This window comes from Corvus hawaiiensis, chromosome 7 (assembly GCF_020740725.1).
Source record: "Corvus hawaiiensis isolate bCorHaw1 chromosome 7, bCorHaw1.pri.cur, whole genome shotgun sequence".
In the NCBI taxonomy this organism is placed as follows: domain Eukaryota; kingdom Metazoa; phylum Chordata; class Aves; order Passeriformes; family Corvidae; genus Corvus; species Corvus hawaiiensis.
Window position 1 is genome coordinate 28082024 of NC_063219.1, and position 16206 is coordinate 28098229.

Consider the following 16206-nt stretch of genomic DNA (forward strand, 5'->3'; position numbering starts at 1 on the left):
CAGAGCCTACTTCTTAGTAGTTCATAACAAGGCTCACGTGTCACTTTGGGGCACCCAAAGGAGATCACTTTTTCAGTGGAGCCGGGAAATCCCTCTTTCTGGAAGAGGCTCTGGGTAGGACAACATCTCCAGGTGCTCCAGGTATGCCCTTGGCTGTGCTGAGCTGCCCAGGCTCCTGTGTGAAACACAGTGAGTAAAGACAAATGACTCTGAGCAGGGAGGATGCTCAGGTTTGTGTGCTTTCATAATGTTGTTTTTGCAACTGAAAACAGCATTCTGAGTGATGCCTACCAAGGGCAAAACTGAGAGTGTGCCTGGATATTGCCAGACTTGCCTTCTGAATGGGTTGTTCTGAAAAATCAACACCAGCTGGACAGGATGTGGTGTCACCATTTTCCTGACACCCTGGTGGATTTTCACCTGAAGGACTTATTTCCTAATCCTGACATCATTCTTTGTGGGGTCTTTTAAAAAGCAGCTGTCATCCTGGCCTATTTTGTGTCCTCCCTCAATCACTGGGGAGAAGCAGATGGAAGCTTTGGGCTTCTTCTCTTTTTAGATGAAGATTTTATAGTATGTTAAGAACATAATGGCTTCTGTAGCCAACAGTGGCTCCTAGCCAGGCCAGAGGACAAAACATTTGTTTGCACCATATGTGGCCCAAGTGCTAAGCTTTAAGGAATGTCCAACAGCTCAAAGTACGGGTATATGAAGAGTTTGTCTATGCTCTGTAAGACAGGCGTGATGAGATGTTCCAGCTGCAGGTAGGTGCTGTGTGTAAGAGGAGGTGGCTGCTGTGGGTGGCTCTTCAGTGCTTACTTCTCCCCAGGTACTCCATTGGGACCCTTGGCAAACCTGCACTTCAGCCCCTCTCTTCTTCTGTTTATTTAGATCCGACTGTGTCAGAAACCCAAACCCTTTCTTTTATCTTCTTTTGCTGACTTTATCATTTAGCGCCATAGTCGGTGTTTCCTAATTGTAACAGCAATTTTCTAAAATTGGAGGAAGGAGGACACAGTTTATCAGCTCATTCATTTTGATTTCCCCAGAGTATTACTGTAGACAATATTCTCCCAATCATAGCTCTTCAGAGGCTAAAGAAGTTAGAAACATAGAAATACCACTAGAGCTCGACTGAATTACTTGTGCTAAAATAGCCCCATGCTCCTGCAGGGCATTGTGAATCATTACACTTGCAGCTTTAATTTATAACTGTAAGTACTATTTTCATCTCTCGAGCCCTGCAAAGCCGTTTCTAAGGCAATTCCTGCAAGTTTTGGACAGTCTAAATTGACCCTAGACTCAGAGCAGTCCTGAAATCCTTTACAGGTTCCCTTGACATCTGCTGTTCCCAAAATGGCTGGGGTGGCCATCTGTCAATTTTAAGCTTACAAATGTCAAGTAGCCAGGATGAAAACAACCAGGAGAAGGCTGCTAACTCTTCCCAGCTGTATCTGTCATCTGAGTGAGAAATGGCCTTTCCCTGTTTATCTCATCTCTGGACTGTCACCATTGGTGTGCTTGGTCACCCTGTTCTCCTGCCTCTTCTGCCTCTCAACTGTCCCAGGTGTGCTCACAGCATAGCTGCCTGCTCCTAGATTCTTCTCCCCTAGTAAGGGAACAGCAAGGAACCGAGTAGATGAGGGATTAAATGTTAATGCTTTCTGATGCCAGAGGCTTTCTCTAGCACCACTTAGGCTGTTTCATCCTGGCTGTGCTGGGAAGCACTTGAAAGTGAAGCACTCACACATTAGGTGGTGCTAAACCCTAATAAATGCAGACAAACTGATTTCTGGAGCTGTTCCCCATCTCACTTGCTGCTTCTCTGCACTCATCCTCGTGCTCTGAATGCTGCCCTGCACAGAACCGGTTGTCAGTTCAGAAGTTTGCCAGTTTGCTGCTAAACTTGCCATCAAATAATTCAAGATTAAAAGTTTCCTGAGTACTTTCTTTTCGTTTTTTCAAAAATTACACCAAATATTAGGAAAATGAATTTTTTGGGACTTTTTGGGACTTTTCTGCTCCTAGCTATATCTCTGATGCATTTGACAGGCAACATAATAATGAATCTGCAGTTGGGTATCTGGTAGAGCTTGAGACATTCTGCAGAGTATGAGGAGAGAAGGATGTCTGTGGTCTTCCCAGTTCATTGCTGAGCATAATTTTTTCATGCTCTGCACACACCTCCAGGCTGCATGAAAGGTCATGGGATGCAGCAAGAGTTGGCATGGAGTACATAGAACTTGCAGACTCCTATCAGAGTTTGCTTGTCAAACGTTTAAGACACTTTGAGTTCTGTTGCATGAGGGAAGCTTTGAATTAGGAGATCGGGACCTTACAGGATAATCGTGGACAATATTAGAAATGAAGGCATGTGAAATAGCTGAAGAGGTGCTTTGAAACAAGCTGCCAAGAAATGAATAATCACAGGGAACTTAGATGCCACTCACAGTACAGCCTTTTGTTTCTTAAGGGAAGCTACCTCTCTTGGACTTCTTTGCCTCTCTGAGAACAAAAGGCAGAATCAACAAGCCAGTCAAAGAGACAACTGGAAATTACTTTGAAGTTTGTGATGAAAGAGAATTTTCCTTCCTGTTTTGTGTAAAGGAATTGCAGATTCCTTAACACAAAACATGGCTGGATCACTTCCACCTCAACAAATCCTGCATGAGGAGTCTAATCTCTCATTCTGTCCTAGTACCCAGCCCTCCTGAGCACCACTCCGACAAATGAGTTCAACCAGCTGTAGTCTCTACTGCAGACACTTTCTTACTGCATGCTAGTTTTTTTACTGCATGTTTTTCAAAGTAGAAGCTGAGTCTCCTGTTTCACCATTACAGCTCTCGGGAAGTTTTGCTGTGGCTATTTTAAACATGCTATATATTATTGGGCGGGGCAGGAGGAGCAGGATGTTTCTCAAGCAGTCCTAAGCTCTATAGCCTTTTGGTTTTTGCCTTTAGTTTGTGTTCATGGGTCAGGAGAGCTGCAAAAGTACTATAATAATTGACAGTAAATTAAGTGTTAAGTTATGTTAACATGTAAATTACACTTGAAAGTTCCAGACAGTTAATGAACTATTGGATGGAAACTGGTTGGACAAAAAACCACATAATTCCTAAAGATGAAAAAATCTGAGTTCTAGAAATTGTATCAGTCTTACTTTTACCTTTTAAATGTAAAACACAAAGAGATTGGATCTCTTGACTTTCTCACTCATATCTGAAGGACAACACCACTTTGTCCTGGCTGATTCTGGCAGCCAGGGGATGTTTGATCACTTCTTGGCTTCTACTTTACAGACACTCAGTCTCTTCTGCAGTTTCAGAACTGCTCGATGGCAGGGCACCAATGGAAGTAACTGGTTATAGTTATCCAGGGACTATTACATTTTAATCTTACAATGCTTCTTATTCTTTGCTGCCATTATGAGTCAGTAACTGTGACAGAGACATGGGTGCTCTTTATTAGCATGCAGTCATGCAATACAAGGTTGTCCTTGACCAGGGCAGTTCTATTTCAAAAGTATCCCTGACAGGGACAGCTTCTATGCTCTGCATGTTTGCAGCACCTGGTAATTTCCATTGAGGCTCACTAATTAGTATTTTACTCCATTCAAAGATGACACCTAAAACATTAGGATAGCAACTTCCTGATAGATGAGTAATTGGCAGAGCAGAATTTATGTAAGCTTTCTTAACCATAAAAATTACCTTGCTGACACTGGATGGTCTATAAATTCCTCTTGCGTCTTACTGCACAATCACTCAGCCTTCAGTTGGTGAACTACAGCCTTTCAAATCACCAAGGCCTACTTTCTATCTGTAAAGGTTCATGCTGCTCACCCTGTGGGTCCCAGGAGACCCATCCATATCCCACCTGCCAGCTCCCTGTAGGTCCTGTTGGGTCCTTCAATTAATCTCCCTTTAGGAGGGCAAATGCAGAATGACAAAACTTGGTGCCTCATCTTACTGTCAGCAAGATGGACCCAAGATAAACAGCATTTCAGAGGCCCAAGAGAAGACATCTCCACCTTCCCTCAGATTCTCCCAAACACATTTCAAAAGACCAGGTATGCCACAGGCTTTAGTTGAAGATTCAGTGTCCCTGCCACTGCTTCAGTGCTCACAGAAATCCCTACGATCCCAGTCATTTCTGTAGTTCACCCAACAGAGGCGCTTTCATACTGCAAGTGTCCTTTAACACTTGGGTTCTTTCTGAGCTAAGGTGAAGTTGCAGGGACACATCTCCAAGTGAAGGGCAGGGAAGAAAAGGTTAATCAGCTGACTGCAAAACCATTCCCTTTAACTGAAGGGAGGGAGGCATGCTGCATTTTTTATAGCTTGGGACAGAAAAGTGTACAGAATGGCATGGATGCAAAATAAATGTTTCATGAGTCCCCTAAGAGACTCTTCCCTGAGAGGAAGGAGCTGGCATGGTGATGGCAGCCTCAGGGCCTGCAGGAGCAAGCCATGAAGTCTGGTAGCAGAGGCAGCTTTCTTAGAGGATCTTCCCCCTTGGACTTCCATTGCTTTTTGTTAAATAAAACTCGGACCCTTCCTTAGCAGAAGGGTGCCATGCATCCAGCACACACTGCACTGGGCATCAGAGCCAGGCAGTACTGGAGATGTCTTTGATACAGCTCTGAAGGCTGTGAGCCTGCCTGCCCTGCGCTTGTGAGCACATGAATAATTGAATGCTCTGTCAGACCATGCTCTTATTTTTAGTAGCATTGTTGCAAATGCCCTATGTGCTACAGATATCTCTTTCTGCAAAAAGAATTGCAATCTAATTTCAACATGGTTAGCAGAGTTTGCAAACACGATAATAGCCTTGGGAAAAATTGTTTCTGTGAGAGAAGAACCTTTGGTTTAGTCTGAGACTGTTATTATTCTATCTCTTATGCTATCTCTGTTCTATGGCAGAAAGATTGCAGGGAATTTGTTACAGCTTGCAGTGAAAACAGATGGTGAAACAAAGGAGTCAAAAAACAGGGATAAGAAAATAGATTGTTATTAGATTAGATTATGCATATATTATCATCCAAGATACTTTGGCCAGTTCTTTCAAAAATGTCAGGCATCAGCTTTCTGGTATCAAATATAGATGTCAGGTGGGTTTTTTCAGAGTAACTAAGTAAATTACTCCACATTCTTCTACAAAATCCCTTTGCTCCAGTTACCAGGGAGCAATCTTTCCCCCGACTCTTGCTAGTCCCAAGGTGCTTTCTTAGTCCCACCACGAGAAGGAGTCGAAAAAAAAATTTCCCCTGTCAACAGCATAATGGTCCTCACCAGTCATAAATGATGACATTCCACAAGCAAAACAAACTAATAAATTCATTCACCACTCCCCATGGTCAAGAAGGTATTCAGCCATCCCCAGTATAACAGCAACTGAAGAAAACAAACACCATCACACTGAACACCCCCCCTTTCCATCTGCCCCCAGCTTTATGCTGAGAGTGTCACCATACAGGATATTTCTGTGGCCAGTTGGTGTCCTCTGTCACAGCGGTGTCCTTTCTCACTTCTTGTAGCACCCCCCAGCCTTCTCACTAGTGGGGTGGGGAGCAGAAAAGGCCTTGACTCTGTGTAAGCACTGCTCAATAGTAATGAAAGAGGTGTCAAAATGTGTTTTAAGAGGCATCTGGATCTGGAGCCGGGACATAAGCTTTAGTGGTGTAGGGGTTACAGTGATAGTGTTGGCTTGACGGTTGGACTTGATGATCTAAAGTTCTCTTCCAACCTTAATGAATCTAGGATCCTAGGAAAACATCCCTAAATTATCGACACTTCTTGAAGCACAAATCAAAACCTTAGCCCCACACCAGCTACTACGAAAAAAATTATCTCAGCCAAAACCAGCAGAGTCTTACAATCTCACACTGAATAAACTAAAATATTAAACTGGCCAGAGCACCAAGCTGGCATGAAGAAACAAGTCTGGGAGCATGGAAGAACAAGGGTTGTGATGCTCACGCTGCGTGGCACAGGGACCAGGCTGTGTCATATATTCTGTACCGAACTTGAGTGGTATTTTAGTGTGCATGTCTGGAGGTCAGTGGTGCCACTGCGTGTGTGAACATTTTGCTATTTGGTCTGGCCCCAGACAGCTCCAGTGACCACTAACACCTCGGGCTTGTTCTGGCCTCCAGGCACGGGGAGCTGCCCTGTGCCGGGAGCCGGCCGCAAGCTGCCGCAGGCAGTAGCTGTTGTTACAGGACTCTCCACTTCGTGTCCTCGCTCGCCTGCTTTTGGATCAACCAGGAAAAGGGAGGGCTCTCGTTTCAGGAGGGACAGAGGCTAAAAAGCAAGGAGAGCTGAGTTACCCGCTTTTTTTTGCGACAAGAACTAATCTGAAAAATTCAGTCCTCTCCAGGCTCTGACCAAGCACCTTGAGGCTGCAGCATCTCTCTGCTGCCTCTTGGGTTTGAATAGTTTCAGGATGGGACCCACACTGTGTAGACATTGTAATCCACATTCAGGAGCTTGTCTTAGCTCCTCGAAGCCTGTGGAGAGTATGGCAGACTGGCCTGTAGGGTCTGACACAGAGCTGAAAATCCCCAGGAATCCCATCTGATCCAGAGACCATGTCTGTCTCATCATGGATAAGCAAGTGTGAATGCTTTCACACTATGTCTGCTAAGGAGTTACTGGACAGACTGTATTGGTCTCATTTTGAGTTCTGATTCTGTAAAGCATCAGTGTGTGCTTCATGCTGATGGTAATTCTTCCTTTGCATGTTCACTGATAACTGAACAATCCAACTGGGAAACCTCCCATAGATCTCTGTGTGTATTTCAGACTGGAAGAAAAACCTGACTGAGTTTTCACAACTGTCCCTGTTAAGCTCATATTACTACCTTTAAAGTTCAGCTAGCTCGTTAATAAAATCTCATTCCCTGGATGTCTCAAGCTGGGGACAATAAGATCTGTGCAGACTAGCTCATGTACTGCAATCATCCACACCACCCCACAGGATGTATGGAATTGCAGGGGAATCTCTTCACATTTCCTCTTTGCCCAGTTCCTCAAACCTGAAATGGATCTCTTCACAATGGAAATTATTTTAGTAAATGTAATGAAAGAATTTATAACTAATTTGATAACTTTAGTATGATAACTATTGCTCAGCTTAAAGAAATGTCTTTGCAGCTTTTCTATTATGACAATAAGGAGTCCACAGAACAATGCACCTGCTCCAAAAGTTTTCATCAGCTTGGACAGAGGTGGATTGAACCATGTTGCTGAGCAGCCCTGGGCTTTGCCATAATAATTATTTCAGGAATCTTTCTCTATGTGGGAGTCTGGAACCCCAAAAGCTTTAATTCTGTAGCTGGTAGAAGACAAAAACCTATTTCAAAATGGAAGTCTTTCAGGAAGGAACAACATTGTATTTCATATTATCCTTTTACCAAGTTTTCCTATTTTAAAGTCAAAACCTGTGGGTTTTTTTCAGATCTTTTCTCCATACAAAAGCACAAATGTGAGACAATCCAGCCCTTCCACCAGGGATTGGTTCTAATGATAAAAACTGTCTTGCCCTATTTCTTTTGTGAAAACTTTCTAGCTTAAGTTTGCAGCAGGTTGTTCAAGTACTGTCAGTCACTGCTAGGGTAAACTTCAGAGGGACAAAATTTCCTCTTAATGGTAAATATTCATGGCATCAGTTCATAACTTGGACTTTCACCCAGTAATTCCACCAACAGTTTAGTAGCATAATAAGAAGATTACCTCCTTCAGTTCCCATTCCTGTATTCCTGTTCCCCAAACCTCAATGCTCATCAGTCCAAAGTCTTTTAATTATTTTCTAGGGCTTCTGACTTTTGTCCAATTGAGCATTAACCTGAACAATTGCATCTGGCAGTGTTTTATGTCTATTTAAATTCAGCCTAATTCAATCTTTCTCCTTTGCTATATAATTCTTGATTACTTTTCTTTGTCCTGACAAATATTAGGATATGGGCCCCTAATGTGATCCCTTTTTTTGTGAATTGTTAGGATATACCGTGAGGCTATTGGGAGGTGGATGGTAGAGCTGATTTTGTTTGCAAGATGAAGAACAGAGCTGAAGAAACAGAAGCATTTATTTCTCCAAGGTGTAGACCTAGAGCAACTGGAAGGTTTGGGCTGTCACTGATGTATTAGGTGTGAAATACCCATTATCTTTAACAAGGTGAATCTCTGACAGTAAAGCCTGTTATTCATGGCACCAGAGAGAACTGCATCCATGGGCCAATTTTCTGTGCAGCTGAAAATCACATTGTATTTCTTTGCAGAAAATGCACTTTCTTTTCAGGAACTGATTCTATTTGGGTGAGTTGTACTGAAGGAATACTGCTATTTTAAAAATAGCTGTTATTGGTTTTAGTTTGATGTGGAATACAATAAAAACTAGGCCGAATTATGCAGGGTTACTATAATTATTTTGAAAGCTCAGCATGGAAAAATTTGTAACAGCTCATGTGCTCACATCAGGGATCGTTTCAATTTTACCCTCGTGAACAGTTGTTCATTCATTGCTGATTGCAACAATCTTTTAATCAAGAAAACAGTGTGGATATTTTACTCCAGCTGGTAACAGGGATTGAGGGGAAATGGTGAGATTAATTTACAAGCTGAATTTGAGAACCAAATTCTTCAAAGTAGTAATACTTGCTAAATAGAAAGACGCGGCTTTAAAGTTTCTTTAAAAGGAAAGATAGTGTCAAATTCAGCCTTTAATCAGTGTGTTGCAAATGTTTTTGGACCAGAGAAGCAGCAGTGGGAAGGTCTGTGTCAAAGTCAGACTACAGAGGGAGTTTTTCCCCATTGTTCTTCATGTGGCAGCAATGGGCAGCAGCTCTGGTTTGCTTCACCAGCAACAAATTATAAATCACTAAATGAATGAGCCAACACAAAACAAAACAGCTGGAAGGAAGGATCTTCCCTTCCATTCTCCTTGACACTCCAATTATCTCATGTGGCGCTTATTTACTCTTCAGTGTCCAATTCCAGCATCTTACTGTCTAACTTAGAGCTAGTGTTATCTGACAGCAAAAAGGCAGACAGACAGCGCAGTTGGCTTTCCAGACAGGCAGATGTAGGGAAGGGCATAAGTAAACAAGTCTTTTCTCTGTTCAAGTCCCATATTCCTTGCACATTACTCACTATCACAGCTGTTTGGAAAACACCTTTCAGTATTTTCCCCATTTTTAATGTGAAAGAAGGGAGTTAGACATCCAGGGGGATCTCTGTAGATGTTGCTGTTGTCAACTTCTGTGGGTTTTTACCCCTGGAAAATGTTGAGGTTAAAAGTGCTAGAAGTATCTAGTGAAAGCAGGAGAATTCTTGAAACCTGGTTTGAGGGTTCCCACCCAAACACACACACACACATACTCACTCTTTTTCAACAGAAAATGGTACTTCTGGAGGAAAGAACCCAAACTTTTCTGACCACTGTTTGATCAGCTCCAGGATGATGACAAATCCCTCTGATGGAGGGATTTTTAGTCTGATGGAGTCCCACATCATCATTTTTAAGTAGAGTTCATCCAGGCATTGCACAAGCAACAGCACTTGCATTGCGGAGTTGCCTTGAAGAAGGATGCATTTGGGCATCACTTGTGCCAAAACTGTTCCACTTCAGACTGTTGCAGGGCTTAGTTGCCTGCTCTTACTGTGCCATTTAGATCCATGCTTCCCAACAGGACACTGCTCTGAGAGTGGGATGCTGGGATGCTAATTAAACTTCTCAGATGGCCCATGTGAGGAGACAAGAGCAAAGGAGAATTTACCCCACAGACGTCACAACTGTTTTCAATGACTAGGTTTGGAAACATGTGAAGGAGATGCCCAAGATATGAGAATTTAGTCTCAATTCAGACTTGAGCTAATAGGCAGATATGGAGCCAGACCACAGCCCTGCCACAAATACCTGTTTTGCAGTGAGGTGATAAGACTAAGTATTCCATGGGACACACTGCTTTCATAAGTGGTCTTGTATTCTAGTAAGCAGAGGAAAACCTGCATCAAAGATGTATTTTTTAATCGTAAAGTGAGACTGCAAAGTTATGAACAATTTAGGAGCTTTTCTGTCAGCATAGAAGGATATGGCCCCGACTCTTCAGTCTTCCCCAGCACAGGTGGAGTGACTCCAGATATCAAAGGTGCAACTGAGAGGCGTCACTCCCCTGCTCTGGTAAACTCTTGGTGGCTTCACTGGGGATCTTGCACACCTGCAGAATTCAGGTTGGGGCCATTTATCATTAATACAATAAAAAGCAAATGAGAAATCCCTGGTTAGATAAGTTATTAGTATCAGTTTTCAGATTGCTCTCCAGACAGATTGGGTTTAGGGGGCTGGTTTTTTTTACAGGCTCCTCTGGAATGCTAATAGGGACTGGGAAACTCGAACCTATTCAAATTGATCTCTTGATATTTCTCATTCATTTATGTCTTGAGATTATTCCATAATGAGAACATGCTTGGATTTTTCATAAAGAATCAAGCAGCTTTGATATGCCATACTTTACCCCAACTAGTATCTTCTAAATAGAGGGAGCATAGATTGACCTCTGTCATGGTGATATTTTCCTTATCTTTTTAGCAGCATGAAAACTGGCAAGTAAATATTCTACAGAAGCTCTCAGCACAAAACTGAAAATGAAATATTTAATCCCCATGGAAACAGCTTATCATGGAGGGAGGATTTCCCCCCAAATCAGATTGTGAGCGTCCAAGAACACATCCTGGAAATGGTGATTTCACATCAAAGCTGAAAAGGCAAGTGGGAGGAGAGAGATTTCGAGGAGGAGGGGGAACCTGACTGCTGGTGTTCACCAGGCCTGTGCAGTTTCATCCTTCAACACCTAACTCCTTTGGATTTAGTGTACACATGAGCACTTCCTTAGATTTTAAGCATTATGGGCAGAAGTGCCATTGTTAGGTATTTAATCTGAAAGTAAAGAGGATCGTCTTTCTTCCTTTCAAATCTAAATCCCTTGTTAGCTTAATTTCTTAAGAGGGGAATACAATCAGATGGTCTTTTTCCCCCAGTGCAATTGAGAGTCAGGCTTCTTTTCTGTCTTTGCTGCCAAAAAAAAGCAAAAGTTACAAAGGAATGCTTGCTTTTATTTGTAGCTTTTTTTCTGATAACTGAAGTGCACATGATGTCAACCCCTTAAATCCCTTTATTCTGTCTTTGAGTCTGCACTCTTCCAAGTATTTTATTTTCAGTCTGCTGTATCACTTCCCACTTTCCTCAGAGGTTCTCCTTTTAACTGCAGCATTTTAAATCTCAGTACCCACATACCATCACACCACCACACCATCTTCTCCTAAGTTTTAGATTTTCTACGCCTAGGCAATGATCAATGCACTTGATTGCTCATGCCATCTACCAGGAGTGGAAGAAAGAAAAAATCTCTCATGAATGGCCCAGACCACTTTCCACAATCCATGGTTGAACCAGGTTCTCCTGCCCCTGTGGTCTGGAATTTATTTTCTTTCTGCAAGTCACTCATACACTTTTACGATAATTCCTTAAGTGTCTCATGTCATGGTGATGCCTTTTCCTGGTCTTAAAAATTAAGAGCTAGACACAGTTAAGGGAAAAGGGGTTTTTATCTCGGTATTTAACAAGGATCCTTATGGTGCACCACTTTGCCAAGGTGGAACGTGCCGAAACGCACACACACGATAGATCGTGTATACAATTTATAGACCTTGCAAATTAGCATATCTAACAAAGATTTCCCAATGAGAGGCTTGAATGAATAGCGTGATATCCCCCCATCCCAAGGAATTCCCCCCTGGATGGGCCTAATCTTAGTTTACAGGATGTGTTCTAGAGAGGACCTTGGTTTCTCAGGATAGTGTAGGGCTTTCCAGCCTCCAACTGTGAAGCCTCTAGGATATTTGGTCTCCTGGCTTAACAGAATACTAGGACTGTGTAAAGTTGTCGGACTTAAGGACTTACAAGTATGCATACTAAGAGCACTGAGGAGACATAAAACCTATATAAAAGATATATATTAAAAGTATATAAAAGAAAAGGCAAAATATCATGATGACATCAATGGCACTTGGACTCCTCTGTGGCTTCTCTGCTTGAGAAACAGTGCTCAGGCACTCAAGTTATTTAACTGTTCATGATCTTTGCACAGCTGAGGGAGAACGGATGGTTCCCAGCTAGTAGCCCACTTCAGAACCTTTTATTCCTAATCTTGCTGATTTGGAGCTTGGCTGAGGTCTGAGCAAGATCTGACATTACTTGACAGCTGGTTTTGAAATGAACTGGCAGTTTCTATTTTCTAAAGGTATGTGATTGATAAGGAATACTGGAAATTTTGGTGACATATTTTTAACAGAGAAGAAGCCAAGGATGAAATTAGCAGGCAATCAGAATTACTGCAGCCTGATGAACCACCTCTATAGATCACATTAAGCTCTTGTCAGTGCAAACCGCCCCCATGTATTCAAACTGTTTAGATTATTCCTTTGGAACCTGGACCGTTGCAGAATTCAAAAGATTATGTCCTTGGATGAAGACCTATGCAAGCAACAGCATCCTTTATCCAAATGGACTTTGGAGTGGCAATACACTGAGGGTGAGGTGGAACCTTAACACTGCAAGCAGCTTTGCATGTGTCCATCCAACTATTCAAGCAGAGTTTCTTAGAGCATTAGAGGTCTTCATTAGGAGACTTCCACTGAAAGCCTGAGATCAGCTTTGCTTCTTGCAGAGATAGCTATGGAAATGTCTGGCATTCCACAAACACCACCCAGTCCCGGTGAGTGAGGGAGTGGCAGGGGTGGTGAAGGGCTTAGTCCTTCCTCACTCAGGCAACATATCATTAATTTCCTTCTGAAAATAAATAGTTTGCTTTTATTAAAACTTGGCAGCAACCAGAAGTCTGAAGAGTAGCACAATCCCAGCAGCATCCCCATAAGGTCTCCATGTGGGGCATGGGTGCTGGGCAAGCAGTGACTCTTCAGGCTGAAATCATTACTCTGCCTTTGAAGCTGTTCCAAACTCAACTCCCCTTCAGGAAGCACTGAAAGAGAGCAAACTTGTACCGACCATGATGGCAATTTTAGTGACTTTCCATTTCAAGACAGTCCTTTTTTGAGTAAGGAGTTTCAGTTTGTTTGTGACCTGATCTAATGCCTGCCACATTCACTGAGTTGCAAGGTTGTCTCCTCAAATTTGCTTTGCTTGAAGGTTTTCCATCAACTACCTGTAAAACAGTGAGGCAAAGAGCCTGTTTTCCCATTTCCCAGTGAGGCTTGATTTACTGATGTTTGTAAAGCACATGATAGTTTCTGCTTGGGGATTTCAAAGATCTGCATTTGTGCCTAGTCTAAGTACCCTGACTTCAGCAAAGCTATGAACCAGATGAATATCTCCATCTTATGCTAGTAACTCCTAACTAATCTTATTAAATCCTTTCCAGACCCAGATCAATATCAGAAATGCACTCTGTCCTGTAATTAATCTGATGAGCCATGCTAGCCTTGTTTACAAGTCCCTTCAAATTTTTCTTTGGAGATTTTTATCTTAAAATTAAGCTGGCTTAGCAGAAGCAGGGTCATGATCTCTGTTTCTCAGTTGCTTTTTCATGTTCTTATTAAATCTCCTGTACTGAGTGCTTTCAGTAATTCAGTGATTCTGCCTGGTGAACAGAGTTGGACACCAGGTTCTTAGAGACCCTGCACAGGAGCACATTTGGCAGTTTGATGGCTCATGTGCGAAAGGAATCAATCAGACCAACCTAATAGATTTGTGTATTTGTTCCTCGGACACATAAATGTGTGTGATGAAGTGTGTGGAGCTACAGCAACTAGAGCAGTGTCAGCACTCCTGGCTCCTACCTCACAGAGCCATGTGTCCTCACCAATGCTTGGTCTGCTTCAGCTCTTGAGGACAGGGTCCACCTCTTGGCAAGGATGGTTTCCTGACACTTGGCTCTTTCAGAGGGAAGGGCTATTCAACAATCAGTGATGAACCACTAATTAGTGATTAGTGCTACTAATTGATTGGGGCATGAAACCACCCACCTTTAGCTTCAATGCCCTCCAGGAAAGTGGGCATGTGATCTTAGTTCATTAATAGTATAGATGACAGCAAGACTTAGAAGTAGGAACAGAAGGAATGAACTGAATAAGATCATGACCCAATTCTGTTGCCATTGACCAACAGTCACACAGCTCACGTAGCAAGACTGCAGGAGTCAGCAATTAACACACTGTAGCTGTGTGCAGGCTCAAAACCACAGCTGGCTGGTCTAGTGTTGGCAGTAAATTCCAGTCTGAGCAGGAGGCTGGACTGCAGACCTCCACAAGACCCTCCCAACAAGCCTTTCCAGGAGTCTGTGACCCTGCCCACGAGTCCTATCCTGTTGCAGGACACACAAATGTTCACACTCTAGTGAGAAAGGAAAGGGTCTGAGGATGGGTAGAAGCTATTGGATATACACACAGGGAATCATTAGAGAGCTGGAAACAATATTATAGTGTTGGGTTCTTTTTCTTCATCAGTCTTTAGTTTTCTTCCTTGGAAGGGACTCAGCTAACTGAAGACATCAAGGAGGTGCTGAAGAAGCTTATGGCAACAGGGGCAAAAAGCAGTGCAAGGCCGAGACAAAACACTGAAATACTGGGTAGAGAGCAAAGCCACAGATATTACCTAGCCCCTAGAGCTTTCTATGGAACTCTGAAGTTTTTCCCATTTAAAGAGTGGAACTCACAAAGATTTTTGGCCTCAGATTTAAGGTTTCTTCATGAAAGGATATTGCACAGCTCAAAATGCAGTATGTGAAATCACTGAGAAAATGTCTGCTCTTGGACATTGCTGACTAAAGGTGCTCAGAGGTCCTGTGAGGAGGTCCACACCAACCCTTTTTATTATTTGAAGCTTATGTCATCATAGAATTGTGTTGAAAAAGAGCTTTAAGATCATTGAGTCAGACCATTAACCCAGCACTGCCAAGGCCACGATTAAACCATGTCCCCAAGTGCCACATCTACACATCTTTTACATACCTCCAGGGATGGTGATTTAGCCACTTCCTTGGACAGCCTATTCCAATGCTTAACAATCCTTCCAATGAAGAAATTTTTCCTAATATCCAATCTAAGCTCTCCCTGTTGCATTTCCTCTGTCCTGCCACTTGTTACCTGAGAGGGGTGAGGAGAGAAATAGGCCTTTTTGTCCCTTCCATGGAAACTTAAGGCACTTATCAGCACTTCAGCTAATGATTCAAGTTTGGCACAGGTCTAGACTACTCTTGTGCTCAGTTAATGTATCTTGTAGCTGATACATATGCTAGTTTGGATTCAGAGCCCATTCAAGAACATCTTCCTTATCTCTGAAGGAATTTGCATGCCTCACTGTTCTCCTTGCATAATGAGGAAAGCCTGACCCTCCAGCTTGTGAAAATCACCCCACAGATAGTGAAAATTACCCCACTTTTGCATCAAAATTTTTGCCTGGGTCTAGTGACCCCACCCTGACTGGGAGAGATAACTTGACCAGGCAGAACAGTGCTGGGCTGACAGGAAACTGGCAAGCTCGGTTCTGCAAAGAGCTGCTCAGCTGGGCTGCTGCTGCGTGGGATGCGAGGATAAGAAACCCTTCCGGGATGAGATCTGGGACACAGCTCGGCCCTGTGTGTGGGCTTCACTACCAGGGTCACATAAGACCCCTGTTCCTGCAAGTAAATTTTAGAAGAGTGCTCAGCATAATTTGAATATCCCAGCATGGGGTGGGGGTAAGGGAGCAGCTTGGGGGCTCCTCCTCTCACCCTTCATCCTCATAGGAATTAAACATGAGAGCTAAGTGCTCGCTTTTCTGAAGCTATTATTGGCAACCAATGCAAAGTGTCCCTTTTCATGACAAGTAAATGACCTGCTAAGTACAAGCTATAAAAATTCAGGTCATGTTTTCTGTTTCATTAATATGCTGCCTGACAAAGCCTTTGCCTGCTGGGGCTCTCTGCTGAGGAATGGGAGTTAGAAAACCCTTAAGGATTTCTCACTGTCTTTATGAGATAGAAAGGCAAGCAGGCTTCTGAAGGAAAGACGGCTCCCAAAAGACAGGCTTTGTGTCCTGATCTCATGAACAACCCCAGGAGGAGGCAAGTAATGCCATTTACACACACAGTCCCAGTAGTGTGGGGTTCGAATGCTTTTATATTTCACTAATAGCTGGGCCTGACTGTCCCAG